Source organism: Nycticebus coucang, chromosome 8 (genome assembly GCF_027406575.1).
Source record: "Nycticebus coucang isolate mNycCou1 chromosome 8, mNycCou1.pri, whole genome shotgun sequence".
NCBI lineage: Eukaryota > Metazoa > Chordata > Mammalia > Primates > Lorisidae > Nycticebus > Nycticebus coucang.
Window position 1 is genome coordinate 75,562,591 of NC_069787.1, and position 24,187 is coordinate 75,586,777.

Below are 24,187 nucleotides of genomic sequence, written 5' to 3' on the forward strand. Positions count from 1 at the left end.
TGGGGCAACAGGTCAAAAACTTCCCCCTACTCCACAGCTTTTCAGAAAATACAAAACAGAACTGAGGGGTTAGCTCAGTCAGAGGGCAGGGAAGATTCTGAACTCCACCCTGAGAAAAGCCATTTCTGCGTAAGGAATGATTTAGGACCAGCAGTTTGCAGATGACATAGAAAGGAAGCAAACCTCTTCAGCAAAGAGTGAGTTCTTAAAAGTGAGCCCTTTAAAAGCACATATATGGACTCTAACAACTTTCTGTAAATTTTTTCAAGTAAATGTTTTGATAGTTAACAGAGAGAGACAGAAGAAATGAAATAATCTTAACATTAGACCACAACAGAGCAAAGGGGGCCTGGCAAGCAGGATATTAAACAAACAGAACAAAAAGATAGTGGCCAATATTGGAATAACAATAGAAACTGTGACAACTACCTTGAGCACCTACTGTGTGCCCAGACCTATTCCTCAGCACTTTATCTCTAGGCAATCCTTACAATAGCCCTAAGAGCTAGTACTATTTTTAGTTCCCATTTGGCACTCGATAAAACTAATGCATTGAGACCTCAAGCAACATAAAATCACGCTGCAAGTGAATACAGAGTCTAGATTTGAATCTGTCTCCACCTGACCGCAAATCCTTGAGCCTTGACCACTATAATCTAGTTCCTTGCTTGTCAGCTTGTGCCTCCACAGACCCACAGCAGCAGCATACACTTCACCTGGAAGCTTGTTAAAATGCAGAATGCTGAGGTGACACCCCAGGCCTACTGAATCAGAAACTGCATTTTAGAAAGAGGCAAGTTTGAAAAGCACTACTCAAGTCCTGTTCAGAGGGCAGATAATCTTAATCTTATCTGGTTAAGATTTGTTACCAGTTCCTTCATTCAAATATACTGGAAATTGATATCAAAATCTATTATATAGCAAGCTAATACAACCTTTTTGGAAAGAAGTTTGGAGAATACTTAAGGAACTAAAAGTAGACCTAACTGTTTGATCCTGTAATTTGTCTACTAGGTATATACCCAGATGATCAAAAATTATTTTACAACAAAGACATTTGCACCAGAATGTTTATTGCAGCCCAATTCATAATTGCCAAGACATGGAAACAACACAACTGCCCATCAACCCATGACTGGATTAACAAATTGTGGCATATGTACACCATGGAATACTATGCAGCCATGAAAAGATGGAGACTTTACATCTTTTATGTTTACCTGGATGGAGCTGGAACATTTTCTTCTTAGTAAAGTATCTCAAGAATGGGTAAAAAAGCATCCAATGTACTCATTACTACTATGAAATCAATATATAATCACCTGCATATTCATACAAATGGTAAAACAGAACTATAGTCCAGAAAGTAGAAGGGAAGAGGAGAGAGATGGATGGGGAGGGGGGAGATGAGAGAAGGGAGGGTATTTGGGGGGACCTCACCTAATGTGCATGATGCAATGGTACATTTCAAAACTATTAGGAAAAGAGTATAATTGTGATGGATGTGTTAATCAGTTCAATGTACGCATTTCACGTTGTACATCAAATCAGTACACTGAACCCCATAAATGCATCAATGTACACAGTTATGATTTAATAAAAACAAAAAATTATTAAAAATTGCAAAAAACCTATTATATAGAATTCAAAATTATTTTAAATAAATGATGCTTTTTGTACACATATTGCTAAGTTAGGTTGCAGGGACTGGGCACTCCCAAGTTACTTTAAAGCTATGTTTTTGAAACTTTTCCACCAAGTACCCCTAACAGCTGAATGCATACACCTTCACAGGCTCTAGGAGCCATAACCTTTCTCTTTCTCTTCCTCATCCTCTCTCTCTCTCTCCTTTTGCAAACAGTTTTGCTGAAGTGTAATTTTTATACTGTAAGATTCACCTGTTAAATTTACAACTCAATGACTTTTAATAAATGGACAGAGTTGTACAACCAGCACCATAATCCAATTTGAGAACATTTCCATCATCCAATATGATCCCTCATGCCTATTTACAGTTAATCTCCATTTCCACTACCAGCCCCAGGCAATCACTGATCAGCTTCTATCGCTATAGATTTCCCTACTTTGAACATTTTATATAATTGGAATCATACAATATATGGTACTTTTTCATCCAGCTTTTTTCCACTGGGTACAATCTCTTTGAGGTTTATCTATATTGTAGCGTATACCTGTATTCAATTCTTTTTACTGATGAACTATTTTCATTGTACAGAACCATAACCCTTTTCATTGTTTAGCAAATTTTTTTTTCTTTTTTTTTTTTTAGTGGAGACAGAGTCTCACTGTACCGCCCTCGGATAGAGTGCCATGGCGTCACACGGCTCACAACAACCTCTAACTCTTGGGCTTACGCGATTCTCTTGCCTCAGCCTCCCGAGCAGCTGGGACTACAGGCGCCCGCCACAACGCCCAGCTATTTTTCTGTTGCAGTTTGGCCGGGGCTGGGTCCGAACCGGCCACCCTCGGCATATGGGGCCAGCACCCTACTCACTGAGCCACAGGCGCCGCCCCTGTTTAGCAAATTTTTTAAAAAATCTGGTCTCAATATTTACCTTAAATTTATCCCAATTTTGCATATGTTTGTGTTGACCTCAATGTAAAGATATTTCAAAGAACATATTAGTTTTCTCCAAAATTTTTAAAGTTAAACAATTGTTCTAGCTCACCTTAGACCCCATGGGTATGAGTAATATAGCCTTAGGTAATGGGAGTTAATTACTGGGAAGCGTCCACGCATGAGCCTTTGTCTGAGGCACCAATCACAAGTCTAAGCAGTTTGGTGAGTTTAGCAGAGACACCTGGGACCAGGAAAGGCAACCCTAGGCACTAAGAACTACCCACGGGAGCCTTTCTGAGAAGTAAGCAATGAAATTTCATGACCCCCTAGCCCATATAATTAGAATTATAAATAGTCACTCCCAAACTAATTCTTCTGTAATTTGCTTTAAATTCCAAGATAAAATGCCCACCAGGTATGGGTACAAAGAGATAGCAGAATGAGGTAGACTATCATGACAATTGCAGTCAGGACCTTAAAACATTAAAAAGAAATTAGCATTATCTCTTTAAAAATATTGCTTTAACAAATCAACAAGAAAAGAGCAAACAACCCCATTAATTATTGGACAAGAGACATGAACAGAATCTTTTCCCAAGAGGACAGATGAATGCTCATCATCTCTAATCATCAGAGAAATGTATATCAAAATCACCCTGAAACATCACCTAACCCCAGTGAGAATAACCCACTTCACAAGGTCCCAGAGTTGCAGATGCTGGTGTGGGTGTGAAGAGAAGGGAACACTTATGCACAGTTAGTGGTATCGCAAACTAATACAGCCTTTTGGAAAGAAGTATGGAGAATCCTCAAAGAACTAAAAATAGACCTGCCATTGGCTTTCACACCCCCATTGCTAGGTGTCTACCCAGAAGAAAAAAAATCATTGTATCATAAGGACATTTGAAATGTTTATAGCTGCTCAGTCACAAAGATGTGGAAATAATCCAAGTGCTCATCAACTTATGAATGGGTTAATAAACTGTGGCGTATGTATACCATGGAATACTATCAACCGCAAAAAAATATGGAGACTTTGTATCTTTTATATTTACCTGGATGGATTTGGAGAACATTCTCTTAAGTATCTCAAGAATGGGAAAGCAAAGCATCCCATTGAAACTACAGATACTACATTGAAACTAGTAAATAAACAACTATAGGTCCACATGAGAGAAAAACACAATTAAATTCAAGAAGGGGGAGGAGGGGGCCAGGTGAGGAGATTTAGTAAGTTCTCACTCAATGGGCACAATGTAGGGGTACATGGCACACTCCCTGGGTGGAGGACTGAACTGCAACTCAGATTTTACCTTACAAATGCAATGTAACCTAATCAGATGTACCCTCATATTAACCTGAAATAAAAAAATAAATAAATAAAATACTGCTTTAAGTAAGGACAATTTCTATTCTATAAAACAAGTAGCTACCCTTTACCTTCATATCCAAAAAACTTACTCTTAAAGAGAAGCCCATTCTTTGCATGTTCTAAATCTCCTTATATTGATCCAATGAACCTTGTAACAGCCCCATGGAACTATTAATTAATTCCATAGATGATTGGTCATTCCCTAGGTGAAATTGTCTAAAAAGCATCATCAAGTCACCCAGTGCAAAGATCTTGGTTTCTCATACCATTTTCCAATAAAAGACACCAGGGATCCTTGGGAAAATAGTTGATTCTAGGACTGGGATGGGAAATGTACTAGATGAGCATTCTGTAGTATCAGAAAGTAAGAAAGTGCTTAAAATAAAATGATAAGGGTATAAAAGGAACACAGGAACCAAACTGAAAGGTCTCTCATGGCCAAACCTGGAATAATTTGAGGAGCAAAACAAACAATGTGGTATTGGATGAAAATCTAAAGCGTAAAATAAATATCCATGAGCCCATACTGATATAAATTATCAAATTAAAAAATGGGGGAGAAAAGTTCATCTCCCATACAGAAGAATTCCAAATAATTTGTTTAGCTATTCCTCCCTCAAGAAAGTAATACTTAACTCCCCAGTCTTTGATGGTGGGCTGTATTTAGTAAATTGCTGTCAAACAGGAAAGTATGTAAAGGGAGAAAAAAGCTTCATAGCAGAGAAACTGGCTAATGTTGCTTTGGTCAGGTGAACAATTTTAACAACATCAAAGATAAGTCATGTCACTAACATGTGGCCTTTAAATAATGTGCTGGAAGAATGGCACTTTATACCTCGGTCTGTTCCCCCAAAACCCATAACTACCATTGAATCATGAAAAAGAAAAGTAATATAAACTGAAATTAAGGGGCATGCTACAAAATACCAGACCAATACTCCTTGAAATTGTTGAGGTCATCAAAAGCAAGGAACATCGGAGAAAACTGTCACAGACCGAAGGCTAAGGAGACAGAACAAGTAAATATAAATGGTACCCTAGATAGTTTCCTGGGGCAGAGAAAGGACATTGAAGAAAAACTGATAATATATGAATAAGGTATAGAGTTTAATTAATAGTAATGTTCCAGTGTTGATTCCCTACTTATGACATAAGCACTATGGTAACATAAGATAACAGTGTGGATGTATGAGACCCCTCTCTGCTATCTTTGTCACTTCTCTGTGAATCTGTACCATTCTAAAACAAAAGGTTTATTTCCAAAAAACAAGTAAACATCAAGTCTAATGACCAAAGAGTTATTTCAGAAATCTTTCTACAGAGAAATATGCAATAAATCAGCCTAACTGTAGGAAATTAATAGTTGTATGAATAGAGACTTTTTCGTTGTTTTTAAGGAATCATTCACTGCCCAGGCTAATGTCATCCATAGCTAATGGCCTTCAGCTACGTATTGATGACTCAGCCCCTATTCAAATACCCAGAGTCCAATAGTAACTATCTTCCAAGCCCTCAAACAGATGTGACAACAATTTGTGGACAGTAAATCTATGTATAGTGGTTGACTATTATTGTAACAGTTTGAATATCCAACAGTGTCATTTTCAGGAAAGCTTGTAGGCTGGCCCTGGTGATTTACTCAACTTTTAAAATTGATGAATATGTGGAAAAGATCCCTGGGCAAATAAGCCAGTGGGTTGGTGGTGATCAGGTGAGAGTGGAGGTAATAAATAATGTCAAATCCCCTGATCCAAAATTGGGAAGTTGGGACTTGAGGCTATGCTGAGGACAAGAATTCAGACTCTCCTGTGCAGTTACTTTCTTGCCATCTTTTATCTTTTTTCAATAACTATTTATTGAATACCTAAGTTGAACCTGATAACCCTGGCCTATTGCCAATTGGTTCCTAAACAATCAGAAAAGAATAAAAGCAAATGGAACCAAAAATGAAATAAATCAAGCCTAGGACCACAAACTACCTGCATGCAAATGTCTTTGGCCCTTCACATTACCCAACAGTACCTAATGTACAGTAGGTGCTTAGTAAATGTTAGTTGAGTGAATGAGTGGACACATCAAGGCTTCTTCCCCAATCAGAATAATGGGAGTAGGAGGCTATGTCCAATGGCAAATGAAAGAATAATTCTAAAAGATCCACTTCCTGTGGGTCAAAGGAAAAATCCATTGTTCTTTCCTATTTTCCTTTGTGACTTTGCCCCACACAAACCCAATCACCAAATGAAACAAAAATAAAATTATTATTCCCAAGCCTTTGGAATGATCAGCTCCAGAGTGAACTGCAGAGCCTCTTTACCAAACACACTCACCCTGAAGTCCCTGTGAGCTCAGGAGATGCTGAGCACAAGGAGCTTGTTCTCAAGCCAGACACGAAATTCCTATCACAACATTGTTCCTACATTTCCCACGTCTCTCTGGTCTTAAAATTAGTTAAACAAGGGCAGTATATCCTTAATATAAATTAAATAATCATTTCTGGATCAATCTTTAAGAGCAGAGCAATCAATACGATGTTTGGGAGAAAGTACTGAGTTGGAAGTTAAGAGAGGACTGTTCTGTCACCAGGTGTGTCTTTTAGTCATCTATAGGACTGCGGGCAGGTTATCCCACTTCTCTGTGACCCTGTATAAAAGAGGGTAGAGTGAAGAGTAAGACTAAATTATCTCTGCAGTCCCTTTAGGCAAATGTCTAAAATCTGTAATTCTAAGTATTACTCTAAGAAAAATATGACAAGCTATTCATATATTGTGCTTACTATGTGTTAGGCACTGTTCTATGTATTTTCCAAGTATTGTATTAGGTAGGTATTATTCCCATTTTCAGAGGAGGAAACTAAAGCACAGAGAGCTTAAAGATCACAGAAAGTCCTCGTCGTGCATGATACCATGTTAACTGAAACTCTGGCCTATTGAAATCAAGTAAAGCAAGGGCGCGGGCCTGATAGGCACACATTTCTGGCAACACAGTATCTTGAAAATCAGCCACTATCTGTACATGAATGCAAGCAGTTCAACTTCAGAGTCTACTTGCTTAACTTCTACTTACACCAATAGTTCTCAAAGGATGGTCTCCAGTTCACACATGTCAGCATCACCGGTAAACTTAGAAGAAATGCATTTCAGACCCCAGTCCAGACCAACAGAATCAGAAGCTCTAGGACTGCAACCCAGTTACTTGTTTGCACAAGCCCTCTGGTGATTCTGATCCAGGCCAAAGTTTGAGAACCACTGCTCTGCAAGACTGCTGCTCTGTGACCCTCAGTGGATGTGGGGGTGAAGGTCATCCTCAAAAACCATCAGCACCTGATGAACTCAGGGTTCCTTAAGCTGAGAGACAAAAGCCTTACAAGGAAAACCTAAGAAAGTAGGTCAACTTTGCAGGCTGGTTGCTTTTTTTTTTTTTTTTTTTTTTAAGAGATAGGATCTCACTATGTTGCCTAGCTTGGTCTCAAACTCCCAAGCTCAAGCGATCCTGCAATCTCCCCCTCCTCTGGAGTAGCTAAGAGTACAGATGGATACCACTGTGCCCAGCGTTGGTTACCTTTAGAGCTAGGACCTTTTTCTTTTAACTACAGCACTTTAATGAGCAAAGAATAAGAAAAAAATTCCATTTTTCCCTTAAAAATATTGCCCATGACCTTTTTTTCAAGTTTAAATGTCTTCAGAATATAACCCTGAGTTTACAAAGCACTAGGCAGGGATTTAGCCGCATGACTCCAATTAGACTCTGTAGGAAAGACCCAGCTGCAGCCACCGACAGATGCTTTGAAGTCTTTACCTCTGGTGGACAGTGTCCCCTTCTTAGACAAGGCGTCTGATATTCTGAAAGTGGTGGAAAACATCTGACAGCCCTCTTAGTTCTCTTTAGGCCCAGTACTGTTGATTCGGTGGCCTTTTTTAAGAAGGATACCAGATTGCCAGCTTACTTTCTTAAACAAAAAAAAAAAAAAAGAAAGAAAGAAAAAAAACTCCAGGCTAAGATATTTAAATTGCCAAACCAATGGTATCATGGGAGACCATTATAAAATCCTCTCCATGTTAAGTCTGCATGTCTCAAAGAGCAAAAAATTAATATACTGTCATTACACACTTGAAAAGGGAAAATAATTTATACAGAAATCTTTTTTTCTAAGGCATTTCTGACTGCCTGGATACTGCTCCAAATGGGAGCACTATCTGCCTTCCCAAAATAAGATACCATATGCCCTAATCTGGCAGAAACAAGGATAATTACCTGACTCTGGCAGAGCCAATATGCTTGCTAATAAATGAAAAAAATGAGAACAATGCAAATCAAAGTTAAGTTCAATGGTTATTCAGAATTGTGGTAAGGAAGCTACCTGCAATGATTAAACATAGTGACAAGCAGAAAATGGGTCTCTTGCATAGATTTAAAAAGCTAAAGCTACTGTGAGGAGACCCATTTATATCAAGGAATATTATCAGGGGAAAGGTAGTTGTTTCTGAACATGTGAGGCAGTCTCATACTACATAAGATTCCAAGCCATCAGGTAATTTCCATTCTAATAATCCACTCTAACGGGGATTCTATGAGGGTTCTCATAGAATAAAACGAAACTCAAAATGCCAAATTCAACACAAGTACCTTCATTTTAAAGCAGAGAAAACTAAATGCAAAATGTGGAAATTTCATCAGTACAAACCTACTTCTGATGTTGGGACCAAAACCGTGAAACACTCTAACCTATAGTAAAAAAAGAGTGTATAACTAAGAGTGTATTCTTCAGAGTTAGATGAGTGATTTTTTTCTTTTTCCTAATCATTTTCTCTCAAAGCTACTGAGAATTCTCATTTTTAAGCTCCCTGGTCTCGACATGCATTAAAAAGTACTAAGTACCTGGAACTATCAAGGATGACTATGGAAGAGAGAGATGAGGAAACCAGAGAATTTGGTGTTTGTTTTACCTTAGAAAATATCTAATTTTTGATGGGAAAATTTTTTCTACAATTTTTCTGTTATCTCCCATACTAATAAGCCCTCTTCCCCAACCCCAGAAAGCTTTCCTATCTTAAGAAAAGAAGAAAGAACACCGTCCTGGTATTTGAAGGAACATCAGTGTAGGGAGACCCAATTTAAAATCACCCAGGCTCTGATGTGCTATTACTGAGAACCAACCGGAATCCTGGTACTCCACTGGGGTGAGATGTAGGGCATGGCAGACTTTCATGAGGGGCTTCAGCTTAGAAGCCCATTTTGTTTTCAACCTCAGGGAAAAATCAGTCATTAGGAACATGAACTCTTAGAGTCTCTCCCAGAGTAATTCAGGAGGAAGATGGTGGCAGATGGGGGATGCCAGCAGATTTGAGCTCTGTCTGTATGAATACCTTCACAGGTGTACAGAAGAAAGCAGCAGAGATGAAATACTTACATATTTATAAATCTCTAGACATTAACAACCTTGCCGGATTCATTCCATGCATTCTAAAGACTAGTCCCAGGAAAGAAAAGATAAACATGGTCCTTGATCATGAGGTGGCCATAGATCTAGGAAACCAGGCAGAGTCCAACCAAGATCTCTGCTGTGTGAAATGGGAATGAATCAGGGAAGGAACCCATCTTTATTATTGCTTCAGGGATAATCTTTGGCAATCACAGAAGAGACTATTACAAGCCCAGACATTGATCTAATACGACATCCCCTAGAACACTTTCCACACCATTCCCAAGAGATGATCCTGGAAAGGTTAAAAACAAACAAACAAACAATAAAACAACCAATCTTTATTTTCAACTAAATTTTGGAAATCCTTTATTCTTAGACATTCAAAAATGTCCACTGGCTTGGCAAAGGTTCTGAAAAGTACTGCAGTAAAGAAAGCTGCTAAATATCGTTTAACACATTTCCCTAACTTCTTTAGCCATAGAATCCTGATATTCTCCAATACTTACATCTTATATAATCTACATTTTTCCTTCATCATATAACATAGTGCAATTGAATTAGGGAAAACTGCTTATTTGCTATTTTAATGTTGGATTAAATAATAGTGCATCTCTTTCCCTGTGTGGAAGGAAGGTGATTTCTTCTTAGAAGGACTGGAAAAAAAAAAAATAAACTGGATTGGAGTGTCTATGAGGTTCTGTTTGATTTAAATCTTTTTTTATTTATTGTTGTTGTGCCTGGAAGCCAAAGTCAGGCGCGCTTTTCTATAAAGACTAACATAAAAGGTACGTTTTTTACTCTAGGTCAGTCTCTGACACTCCAAAGCAACCCTGGAAAGACAGAGGACAGTTGTGAGGAGGGCAGGGAACTGGGAGTGTTTCTGAGAAGAGAATGATTTTTGATTTCTGGTCCAGCTTATTTTCTTGCTGTGGTTTAGGACAAGATCTAACTCTTTTATAAAGTGGAGCTACTGAGGTGCTTACCCAGATTCATTTCTATTTAAAACAAATTCTAATCGTGAAACAGAATTACAGTTGACCCCTGAACTACACAGGTTTGAACTGCATGGGTCCTCTTACATGAGGGTTTTTTCAGTAAGTACAGTCGGCCCTCCCTGTCTGTGGGCTCAGACTCTTCACATCAATATAGTATTTGTGACATGCAAAACCTACAGATACAGAAGGCTGGCTTTTTATCCATGTGAGTTCCACAGGCCCAACTTCATGACTTGAGCATGTGTCAATTTTGGTATCCAAGGCAGTCCTGGGACCAGTCCCTCTTGATACAGGGACAACTGCAGTCCTCACCTTTTCACCTCCCATCTCATCTTGGGCTAACTAACCTACTTATTAGCAACGAAGTGCAGCTCGGCTGCCTGTCTCTACCAATTCTCAGCCCAAAACTCAGACTTAAATGCAAAAAAAAATTCCTTGCTTTAATAAGAATGGCTTTTGAATCTTCCTTTAATTTCTTTCTGTACTAGTCAGCTATTGCCACCTGATGCCACATAACAAAGTACCTCGAAACTCACTCACAGTTCTGGATCTGCTGAGAAGCTGCTGATCGACTATCTTGGCTCAGGCTATGTGTTACATTCAGTTCCCTTCCACATGTCTCTTCAGGCTGAACCCCAGGCAGGAGAGGCAGCAGATGTTTAGGCATTCTTTCCTTCTAATACATCACTGGGGCAGAAGAGAGTTTGGGGTTCTCTGTTTCTGTTATATCTGCCAATGTTCTACTGGCCAAAGAAAGTCATAGCCAAGCTCAACATCAATAGGGTAGGAAATGGAGAGAGAGGTTACTGAATACTTGCTAAGCGATAATTCAAACTATATCATACATCTGTCCCACTGCTTCTCCTTGCACTGTATATTTTGGGGTCCCATCAAACAACCTGGATGGTTTTGACTGCTTGTGTTCTACCTGTTCTAACTTTCAGGGGCCTTTTTGGATGTCGGTCAAAATGACAGTGCTGCAGTGGAGACACAGAAGCCAAAATTTGATCGGGGGGATAAGTACCATATGGAACTGAAGGTGGAAAGAGCATGGGCATAAACCCTGGTGTGAGGAGTGGCCAGAGTGATGTAAGGAAGCCCAATTCCATCTTCCAGGCCAAAGGAGCCCAACAGACATGACAGCAAGAGATGAGCCTCAGCGCTAAGGAGATGAGTTGACCCTGACACACGATGGAGCTCAGAAAGGCAAGGAGATGCAGTTTGTGTTCCTGGCTAGTTCCCCCTTGGTCATCAGGGTCTCATTTTGTAGTGTTCCAGGCCACTTTGCTAGAGTAACCTACTGCCCCACCAGGAGGCCCAGGTACTCTGCCCCAGGGCAGCAAGCTAAGGGCAGTCCTACCTAACTCCTGACTTACCTTCAGACTGAAGAGCGGATGAAAGAGGTGATTGTTAAGTCCCTTGCTCCAACATCAGTTTAGCTTTCTCAAGAGTAAAAAGATATGCCCCAGCATCCTTCCAAATGATTTCCTATTTTCCCCAAAGCCAGAATTTCCCTAACTCTGCTTCACACTGGAATCACTTACAGATCTTTGAAAAATGGCTGCTATGCTCCAGGCATTCTAATTTAATGGATATGGGGTAGGCCTAGGGACCAGAATTTTTAAGAACAACGAAGTTTGGGACTCACTGGTTGAAAACCGAATCCAGTTGGTTAGACTGTGATATGAGTTTGTTTCAAATTTACAACAGTTTTGGATAGACAGAAAGCCAAGTTTGTATGTGAGTTGGAGAGACCCCAGTTGCTCTGCATAAGAAAATACAAGTTCATAATCCCATAATCTGAAACCCTAAAGGCTCTAAAAACTGAAAGGTTTTCAAAACTCAACAGCAAAAATCCCTGACCTGACTTGAACTCACTTGGTAGCTAGACCCAACTATTTATAGTCTTTCTTCATCACACTTAGAGTGAATATTCATCTGTTTTGCCAGAAAAGTATTAACACATTTGATTACAGAGTGCTTTTCCAGACCCTGCTGTAGTTGCTACATAATATAAGGTATGTGAACCTTTCTACATTCTGGAAATTTCTGAATTCAGAAAACAAATGTGTGGCCCCAAGGGTTTAGCCTAAGGAAATATGGACTTACAGAAGGAGTTTATTTTACTGCTCCTTGGATATAAACACCAGAGAGAATAAAGAAATAGAAGAGAGAGTAAAACTACCAAAGAACATGGCCCTTGTGTGACGTAGACAAAAATGTCCCATCTGGGGTGGACTGATTAGAGAAAAGGACCACCTCTGAGAAAACACAGCCCTTCACTAAGGCTCCCAGCATGACAAGCAGATCGCAGGCTGAATTTCATCCTCATTCCCCTTCCTTGGCCAGGTTCTTGTGCAGTGCACAAACTACACAACCATTCAGGGGGCCTTACCAAGCAATTTTTATAACAGCTGGAACTTGAGATGTAGAAATAAACAAAGCTCTAAACCCAGGGATGTCTAATATTCAATTTTTAGTTGTTTCCATTAATGAAATGAACATGGCCCTGCCTCTCAACCTTTAGCAGAGTCTACACCTGAAAGCTTTGGGTTGAAATGAATAGGGTGACCTGTGTGGGGCACACACGTGAGATGGCGTGCAGAGGGCAGCATACGTGGGTTGCATGTGTAGAATGGTACACGGGCAAAGGTGGCAAGAGGGGAGGGTCAGAGTTTTTAAGGTGGGGTGTTAGACATTCCACACACTGTTAAATATAGTTGAAGCAAATTTCCTTCAATTCTTAAAGAACAATGTCTAGTATAACCCCAATTAATGTCTGAGCTACAATAACAAGCATCATAACAATCTTAGGAGAGAGGAGGAAGTTAAAATAGGTTAGGTCCCTTGCCCAGTAAATGTAGCCAAGGAATAGCAAAGCCAGTTTTCAATCCAGATGTTTCTGATGCTAAAGCCAATGCTCAGAGCTGCTACTCTGCATCTATCTCACGGCAGCTGTCACAGCACTTAGCGCTCAAAGGCCACCACAGCAAAAACAAAAATGGGCCCTTTGCCTATGAGAGGAGCTTCTTAAAACTAGGCCTTATCAAATGAAACCGTAATAAACACCTCATCAGACTAACACAAGCATGTGAAACACTTGACTAGCTTCTGCGTACTCGTCTGCTCATTCACATTTCTGTAGACTCTACAGCACAAATGTACTCCTAATTTCAGCTATATTTTAAGGAGAAATATTTTGCTTTGGGTGTTTTCAGTATCCATTAAACTGAATCTCACCAGTATCTCTCAGAACTAAAAACATCCTTATGCACCAGGCAAAACTGAAAATAATCTCACAACATTGTTTATCTGCAAGGGCCATTTCCATTATCTATACCGCTGTGAATATGTAACAGACCACGAGAAATCCAAGCAGCCAGGATGCAGCAGTACCCTGACCTATGGCCAGTCACACATGCAGTTGTTTGCTTACACCCCTATTAGACTCAGCCACCAAATTGCACTGGTGATTGATATGGCACTTAATAAGCAGCATAGATAAATTGGAAAAATAAATTTCCTGCTGTTAGTGACCGTGGCAAACACTGCTGATTGGCTACTGTGTCAATAGCTAACTATACATCAAAAATTTATCCTTGCCGAGCATGGTGGTACATGCCTGTAGTCCTAGATACTCTGAAGAGTGAGGCGGGAGGATCCTTAGAGCCCAGGATTTTGAATACAACCTGCAAAACATAGCCTGTCTCTTAAAAAAAATTAATTGAAATTAAAATTAAAACAAAAATGTATCCTCCTTTCCAAAGGGGATTGTGGGGTGCTGGTTATTTTCTATTGGTAGATCTGGATATTAGTCACACAGGTATGTTTGTGAAAGTGTGTTGAGCTATCCATTTAAAATACAAGCACTTTTCTGATTGTATATTATATTTCAATTGAAAGTTGTTTTTTTTAAGTTATCCAGTCTATACAATATAAGCAATAAAAAGAATAAACTAAGAAAAAACTTATATTCCTTTTCAGGTACAGTGTTGCCCCTGGAAGCAGCTGCCCAGGCAGGAACTTCATTCTCAGAACCACTTGCTTCTAGACAGTGCTGTGTGGGTGGTTCTCCCCAGTGGAATGTAAAAAGAAATGATATGTCTAAGCCACTGTGTGCTGTCTCTACACTCTCTTCCCACCTGCCCCACAAATGAACAGGATTCCATTGCCCTAGGGAAAGCCAGAGCGACATGTTGAAGGTTGACCACTGACCAAGAACACCACCTTGGACTTTCAGCAGCCTAGAAAAAAAATTCTGTTGTAGCAAGGCATTGAAACTTTGGAGTTTCATTGTTAAAGCAGTTAATAGTACCAAAATTTATGCATCTACCTAAAATGCATTCACTCCTTCTCTCTAATGAAACCTTATTTTTGTTTAGGTTGACAATATGGCCAATTAAAAATAGCAACCTCCATACCTTCTTTTACAATGGGATGTGGCCAGGTGAGATATAAATGAAATTTTCTGAGTAAGACTTACAGTCAAGTCCTTGAAAATATTCAGCTGTATCTTGTGTGCAGCACAGATATGCTACATGGAGGTGCAGCAGCTACTTTGTAACTTTTAGAGCAAGATGGCCATGGGCACCTCTGTGAAAACCACTCAGTCTAGGAATAGAAATCTCCCATGTTTTTTCCTGATCACAATCCATTCTCTCCCCCTAGGAGTAACTACCATCCTGCTCGGTCTTTGCTATTTATAGCATTACCTAATCCCCACCCCCCCCACACACACACACATCCAGCACCCATATGCACAAACATTCCTTCACCAAATGGCAGTTGGATATAAGAAAGAGGGTGTTCAAGTGTCCTCATCCAATGACATATTGGGGTCCCCAGACTGACACAGTCTCCTCTGATGGTGTGCCTCATCATCATGAGAGAGAATATCAGGACTGACATGTTCCGAAAAGGCTCCCTTTTCTCTTCCTCTGAGTCCTCATCACCCCTCAAACATCTCACCAGAAAGAACAAGTGTTTTGTTCTTAGAACAAGTGTCTTGTGTCTTAGTCTCCTTCCCAATTTCAGTTTTATGGCATCTAAATGGGGATAAGTATTTCTTTCTTTAATAAATAAGAGAAAGTCCAGGAAGACTAACTTTAGCTATGTTAAAAGATACCTAAAGGAATTTAGATATATCTCCCTTTTCTACAATGCCTAATGCTTGAACCTATCTCTTGCTAAAGAAGTCAAGAACCTAACCTTTGCTGCCTGAATTACTAAACCACCAGGCTCATAGTTCAAAGAGAATTCAGAAGCTTAAAATAATAAGCACTTATTCTGTTCATGAATCTTCAGGTCAGCTGGGCAGTTTCTTTTGATTTTGGCTAAGCTCACTCATGCATCTGCAGTCCAGCTGTGGACAGGCTACTTTGGTCTGCTTATTTTAGCTTGGCCGTCTCTCACATGCCCATATAACTAGTCATATGACTATGTAACAGCAGGGCTGCCCACCCAACACACAGCTGATTGTACTAGTCATATGACTAGTCATATGAGGGTCATGTGACTACTCTCTCTCCTACAACAGTCATGGCTGCTCCGTGGGTCTCATTCTCTGGCAGACTAACCTGTCCAGGTTCTCAGGGCAATCACAAAGGAATAGGGGAGAAAGCAGAAATGCACAGAGACTTTCACAAGCTTCCATTTACCCTAACTCAGCTAATATCCCCTAGACCAATGAAAATCACATGAAGCCCAGATTTAAGTCATGGGGAAACAGATACTCTCTCTTTAGTGAAAGAAAACTGCAAAGTCATAAGGCAAGGGCATGGAGTTAGAGAGAGTCAAATAATTGGTACATCAGTGCAAACAACCTGCCATGTCCACCATCCGCCATTGATTTAGAACAGTTCTCCAGTACTGCCACCCTAGTCCATAGACTTGGGACTACAGCAAGGCCTCGGGCAGAGTCACAGATACTTAGAGTAGCACAATATTGACAATTACTGAAACAGTGAGGGCAGAGGGGATATGGATGGGACTCAGTAGTCAATCTACAATTTAGTGGGTAGTCCATGATACCTGAGCCCATGAGGGTCTCACTCAGGAATTAGTACCAGAGGTCTGCACAGTTGTGATAGTAAAAAAAAAAAAAAAAAAAAGACATATCAATTAGCAGGACAGAGAGAGAGAAGTAGAGTTTCTAGGTTCTAGGTCTGGGTGTACTTTATAATATCTAGCTATTGCTTTGCACAATGAACACCATTTTCTTGAAAATACCTAAATGAATCCCTATGCGTGTATCGATTTGCCAAAAATGGGCCCAATTCTTCATCTTTCCCTGTATCTATGCCCCTTTGCAATGTGATTTTGTAGGCCATGCAATCAAATGTCTATTTCCATGCTCTTTGAATCTGAGCTGGCAATTCCTTTGGCAATAGGATACAATAGAAGTGATAATGAATGAATTCCAGTCTGGGTCTCAAGAGATGCACAATTCTGTCCCATTTTTTGAATCCCCACCAGTGCCACAAAAAAAAAAAGCCCTGCTGCAGACTGAGAGGAGCCAGGTGAAAAAGAGCAGTCATTTCAGTCATCCTCACCATCATTCTAGATCAGTGGTTCTCAACCTTCCTAATGCTGCGACCCTTTAATATAGTTCCTCATGTTGTGGTGACCCCCAACCACAAAATTATTTTCCTTGCTGTAGCAACAAAAGGGTCACGGCATTAGGAAGGTTGAGAACCACTGTATCTAGACCCTTCACCAGGGCCAACTTCAAGCACATGAGAGACCACGTGACATCAGCAGAGCTGCCCACCCAACACACTGCTGATTGTAACATAAGAGGTAGTCTAGCCCTGACCAGAACTTCCTAGCCAATTCATAGGCTTTTTTTCCTATGATGTATCAATATGGTAGGTTATATTGATTGATTTTCAAATACTGAGCCATCCTTGCATTCTTGGGATAGATTTCACTTTGTTGAACTGCATTATTCTTTTTATACACTGCTGAATTCAATTTGGTGATATTTTGTTGAAGAGGTTTTTTTCTGTTTTTTTTTTTTTTTTTTTGTAGAGACAGAGTCTCACTTTATGGCCCTCGGTAGAGTGCCTTGGCATCACACAGTTGAAGAGGTTTTTATTTGTGTCAGTGATCTTTGTTTTCTCTTCTTGTACTATCTTTTTTTGTTTGTTTGTTTGTTTTTGTTTTTTATTGTTGGGGATTCATTGAGGGTATAATAAACCAGATATCTTTGTTTTTTATATCACAGTCATGACAGTTTCATAATATGAGTTGGAAAGTATCTCCTCCCTATCTAGTTTATAGAAGAGATTTTGTAGTAATAGTGTTATTTCCTCATTAAATGTTTGACAGAATCCATCAGTAAATAATTTTGATACCAAGGAGACAGTGTGAGATTCTGTCTCAAAAAAAAAGAATCTTGGGTCTGGAGTTTTTTAAATAAGGTTTCTAAATATGGATTCAATCTCTTTAATAGCTAGAGAACTATTCAGGTTTTCAACTTCTTCTTAAATAAATTTTGCTAATTCTTTTCTTTCAAGGAATTAATCCATGTCATGTATGTTGTTGAATTTATGTGTGCAGTTATTTGTAGTTTTTTTCTTATTATGCTTTAAAGTATACAGAGTCTATGGTAAATTCCTATTTTATTCCTAATATTGGTAATTTTGTGACTTCTCCCTTTTCTTCCTAGAGAGTATTGCTGGAGGTATATGAATTTTATTGGTCTTTTCAAAGAGATTTCTCTTTCATTGATTTCCCCCTATTTTTCTGTTTCTATTTCATTGAATTGTGTTTATATCTTTATTTACTCCCTTCAGCTTTCTTTGAATTTGTTTTGTTCTTCTTTTATGAAATATTTAAGATAGATTTCTTTTTTTATTTTAAACAGTTTCCCTAAGAGCTGTCTGGATTTTCTTCTTTTTTAATACTATATACATTTAATGCCACAAATTTTCAGTTTCTGCCTCACATGTTTTGAAGGTGTTTTGTTAGGTGCACATATGTTAAGAATTGCTGTTTTCTTAGAGAAGATTAGAGAGATTATGCAATATCCTCTTGATCCCTGATAATTTTCCCTGTTCTGAAGTCTGCTTTGTTTGAAATTAATACAACTACGCCAGCATTCTCTGGATTAGTGTTAGTATGGCATGCCTTTTAATTATTATGGGTACAAAACAGTTTGTATATCTTTATAGAGTACATTGATGTTTTGATACAGGCATACAATGTGAACTTATCAAGTGAGGGTATTTGGACTACCCATCACCTCAAGCATTTGTCATTTCTCTGTGTTAGGAACATTCCAATTCCACTCTTTTGGATATTTGAAAATACATAGTATACGTGATTATAGCCACTCCATTGTGCTATCAACTATTGTTCCTTATAACTAACTATATTTGTGTACACATTAACCATCCCCACTTTATCCTCCCCTCCACCCCACCCTTCCCAGCCTCTGGTTATCACCATTCTACTATCTGCTCCATGAGATCCGTTGTTTCTTAATATTTAGCTCCCACATATGAGAACATGTGAGATTTATCTTTCTGTGCTTGGCTTATTTCACTTAACATAATGTTCTCCAGTTCTGTCCATGTTGTTATAAATGACAGAATTTCATTCGTTTCGTGGCTATATAATATTCCATTGTGTTTCTGTACCACATTTTGCATTATCCATTCATCCGCTGATGGACATTTAGGCTGATTCCAAATGTTGACTATTTTTCAACAGTGCTGCAATAACTATGGGAATGGAAGTAACTTTTCAATATTTGAATTCCTCTTTTTTTATATATATATACCTAGCAGTGGGGTTGCTGGGTCATAGGGTAGTTCTATTTTCAGGTTTTTGAGGAATCACCCTGCTATTCTTCATAGTGGTTGTACTGATTAACATTCCCACCAACAAACAGCATATGAGGGTTCCCCATTCTCCACATCCTTACAGCATTCATCATTGCCTGTCTTTTTGATGAAAGCCATTTTAACAAGATAAGATGATATCTCATTTTGTTTTTTATTTCCATTTCTCTGATATGATATTGAGTATTTTTTCATATACCTGTTAGCTATTTGTGTGTTTTCTTTTTAGAAATGTCTATTCAGATCCTTTGCCCTTTTTTAAAATTGGATTATCTGATTTTTTCCTATTGAGTTTTTTGAAGCTTCTTATATATTCTGGTTATTAGTTCTTCTTTGAATGCTTCTTTGGTAGAATTCAGCAGTGAAGCCATAGGGTCCTGGGTTTTTCTTTGATGGAAGACTTTTTATTAATGTTTCTATCTTGTTATTTGTTATTGGTTTGCTCAGATTTTAGATATCTTCTTGGTTCAATTTTGGTAGGTTTCATGTGTTTATAAATTTATCTATTTTTCTAGGTTCATCTTTTTTATTTTTAGTATATCTGTGTCTTAATATTTAAAGTGAGTTTTGTAATAAAATAAAAAGTTGAGTCTTATTTTTTCATCCACTCTGACAGTCTCTGCCCTTTAATTGGTTGTATTTAGACCATTCATATCTAAAGTGACTTGGAAGTATTTGGATTAATATCTACCATATTTGTAACTGTTTTGTATTTGTTGCCTTTGTGCCTTTTTTTTATTCCCTCTTTTTCTGTCTTCTCTGGTTTTAATTGAGCAATTTATATAACTCCATTTTCTCTCCTTTCTTAGCAGCCAACTATACTTCTTCTTAATTTTTTTTTACTGGATGCCTTAGAGTTTACAATATACATTTACAACTAATCTAAGTTTATGCAGTACAAATACCTTTCAGTATTCTCAGTTTCTCCCTCCCATTTCTTTTCTTTTTTTTTTTTTTTTCCTTTTTTTTTTTTTTTATTGTTGGGGATTCACTGGAGGTACAATAAGCCAGGTTACACTGATTGCATTTGTTAGGTAAAGTCCCTCTTGCAATCACGTCTTGCCTCCAGAAGGTGTGGCACACACCAAGACCCCACCCCTCTCCCTCCTTCCCTCTCTCTGCTTTTCCTTCCGCCCCCAACCTTAATTGTCATTAATTGTCCTCATATCAAAATTGAGTACATAGGATTCATGCTTCTCCATTCTTGTGATGCTTTACTAAGAATAATGTCTTCCACTTCCATCCAGGTTAATACAAAGGATGTAAAGTCTCCATTTTTTTTAATAGCTGAATAGCATTCCATGGTATACCTATACCACAGCTTGTTAATCCATTCCTGGGTTGGTGGGCATTTAGGCTGTTGCGATTGTAAATTGAGCTGCAATAAACAGTCTAGTACAAGTGTCCTTATGATAAAAGGATTTGTTTCCTTCTGGGTAGATGCCCAGTAATGGGACTGCAGGATCAAATGGGAGGTCTAGCTTGAGTGCTTTGAGGTTTCTCCATACTTCCTTCCAGAAAGGTTGTACTAATTTGCAGTCCCACCAGCAGTGTAAAAGTGTTCCCTTCTCTCCACATCCACGCCAGCATCTGCAGTTTTGAGATTCTGTGATGTGGGCCATTCTCACTGGGGTTAGATGGTATCTCAGAGTGGTTTTGATTTGCATTTCTCTAATATATGTCCCTCCCATTTCTTATAAAATTGCTGCCATAACATCATTTATCCATAAGCTACATTATCCAATATATTATTTTGAAGTTATCTGTGACATAAATTAAGAATAAGAGGGTGAAGAAGGGGGAAGGGAGTGACAGAAACCTACCTAATGAGTGTGATGAGCACTATTTGAGTGAGGGACACATTTATAGCCATGACTCAAATATTACAAAAGTGATCCAAGTAACCAAAACATTTGTACCCCCTTAGTATTTTGAAATTTAAAAAGGATAAGAAAAGATTCATTTATATTTTCATAATTTCTTCTCTAACATTCTTCCTTTCTTTATGTTTCTGACCTATATTATTTCCTTCTCTCTGAAGAAATATTTAATTTAATAATTTTTACAAGGCAGGTCTATAAGCAACAAATTCCTTCAATTTTTGTTGACCTATAGAAGCATTTCTTCTTCACCTTTTAAGGGATAATTTTGCTGGGCACAGAATTCTAGGTGGGTGAGTCTTTTTATTTCAATACTTTAAATATTTTACTTTCTTCTTACTTGTATCATTTCTGAAGTCCAATTTTTATTCCTGTCTCTCTATGTAAGGTGGTTTTCTTTCTCTGACTTCTTTCAATATTTTCTGTCTTTGATATTTTGCAATTCAAATATGACATACTTAGTTCTAGATTATTTTATTATTTATTCTACTTCATGTTCTCTAGACTTCCTGGATTTGGTGTCTATTATTAATTTTGGAAAATGTTCAGCCATTATTACTTTTAGATATTTCTTCTGTTCCCTTCTCCTTTTTTCCCCTCTGGTATTCCCATTACAGGCATGTTACAGCTTTTGTAATTGCCCCACAGTTCTTAAATATTCTGTTCCAGTTTTTCATTCTTCTTTCTCTTTGCTTTCCAGTTCAGACAGTTTCCATTGACACATCTTCAAGCTTACAATTCTGTCCTCAGCCACGTCCAGTTTACTGATGAACACATCAAAGCCATTCCTCATTCTTCTTCCCAAGTTTTTGATTTCTAGCATTTCATTTAATGCTTTCTTAAGAGTTTTCATATTCTGCTTACATTATCCATTTGTTGTTATATGTTATCCGTCTTTTCCATTAGTATCCTTAGCATGTTAATTATAGTTACTTTAAATTCCGGGTGCAGTAATTCCAAAATTTCTTCTAATACCTGAATCTCATTCTCCAGTTGCTTTGTCTCTTCAGAATATGTCCTTTGCTGAGGGGCAGATTCCTGACTTCTAAGCAACACTAACTTCATTCTGTTGCTTCTCCAGCACTTCAAAGACTTTTTCAACTAGTTCCCTTTATTAAATCCACCTCTATTCAATCTGAAAGGTCTCTATTCTCCTGTTAGATCATGTCTAGGACAATGGGTAGAACAGGGGCCTTGTATGTAGTCTCCAGTAGTACCACGCACAAGCAGCCCAAAGAGTTCTTATTAACACAATTAGAGAATATATCCAGAAATTGTGCTTTGAGCAGCAGCCAAGGGATCAAGTTTATCATTGCAGCAGAAAAGACAAAAGAAAACAGAAGTTTAAATTTGTGAATTTGCTTATATCTTGTCCTGCTCTTAATGGTGCCATTTATCCTTAACATGATACACAGCTACTAAAATCACATGTGAACCCTGTTTGAACAGGAAAATTTTAACCACCACCACTGCCATCAGGCAATAATCATGCAGTTCATACCACAACCACATCCATGCCAGAAATTCTACCTCACAGCTTTTTCATTTAAAAATTAAAAAGAAAAACCACCATCAATGTTCTTCAATTGGTGAATGGATAAGTCAACTCTAGTACGTATCTATGTAATGGAATATTGCTCAGCATTAAAAAGAAATTAACAAGCCACAAAAAGCTATGGATGAATCTTAAATGCACACTGCTAAAGAAAAGGAGCCAATCTGAAAAGACTACATACTGTATCATTCTGACTACATGACGTCCTTAAAAAGGCAAGACTATAGAGACATAAAAAGAACAGTGGTTTCAAAGGGCTTGGGTGTGCGAGGGATGAACAGGCAAAGTATAGAGGACTTTTAGGGCAGTAAAACTGTTCTGTATGATACTGTCATGGTGGATACGTGTCATCATACATTTGTCAAAACCCATAGAATGTACAACCCCAAGAGTGAACCTTGATGCAAACTATGGACTTTGCTTTATGATGTGTCAATGTTAGTTAACTGATTTTAACAGATGTACTACTCTGGTGGAGGATGCTGATCGTAGGGGCAGGGTGTATATGAGAACAGATTTTTCCAATAGATTTTTCTCTAATAGATTTTTCTGTGAACCTGAAACTGCTATAAAAAGTTAAGTTTAACTTAGAAAAAAATATTTTATAAAAGATGTTCAATTTAAAGATAGAGGTATTGGCTTAGTGATCCACATAAGAAGATGAGAACCGTCAATTTCTCACAAATTTCATCCTTTCATGCATTCCCGTGGGAGGCAAAAAAGTTAAGACATTATATCAAAAATGAAAACATTTGTTGAATTACCCAGCAAGTAGAACTATTCCTTAGGCAGGTTTTTAAATCTTTTGTTTTGTAGAAATTAATCCTTCTATAAACATCACAGAAACTGCAAGCTAACTTAAATTTACATAAACAGAAGGAAAAAAAGGAACACAGGCTAACATGCACAGACCATCTTAGAATGCATTTTCTTGCACACACAATTGCATTTGCTTCTTCATGCTAAATCAAGACTGCAGGGACATTCAGAAGTGAAATTAAATGAGGAAATGATAACAATATGCTTGAGTAATTTTATTTGTGCCAGTCTGGAAAAGCATATTACACCCCAAAGGAAGAAATAATAGTACAGCTGAATGACAGTATGTTTATTGCTTATTGCAAGAAAAAAGGAATTATTTTAATGCCATGAAACTACATTTGATAAATATTAAGTCAACAACATAAAAATAAAACTTTTTTATGATCTGACCTTATTCCAATGATACTTGGTCCATGCTTCTGTCATGGTTAACAGAAGCTAGACTCTGATAGAATGAGATTATTCACAAGATGTTAAGAAGTTCACAAAATCCTCTAGAAAACCAGGCTTGAGATGAGATCTCAGGAATAATCCCCAAAACCATTGCCACCAAACAAAAATCATGAGATTGTACTACTGTGACATCCATGCCAGGTCACAGCCTTAACCTTCAAAAAAGAGAGAGAGAGAGATTTATTTTAAGAAATTAACATGAATGTGGAGGCTTGGTAAGTACAAACTCAGATATGGTGGACCAGCCAGGAGGAGTTGTAG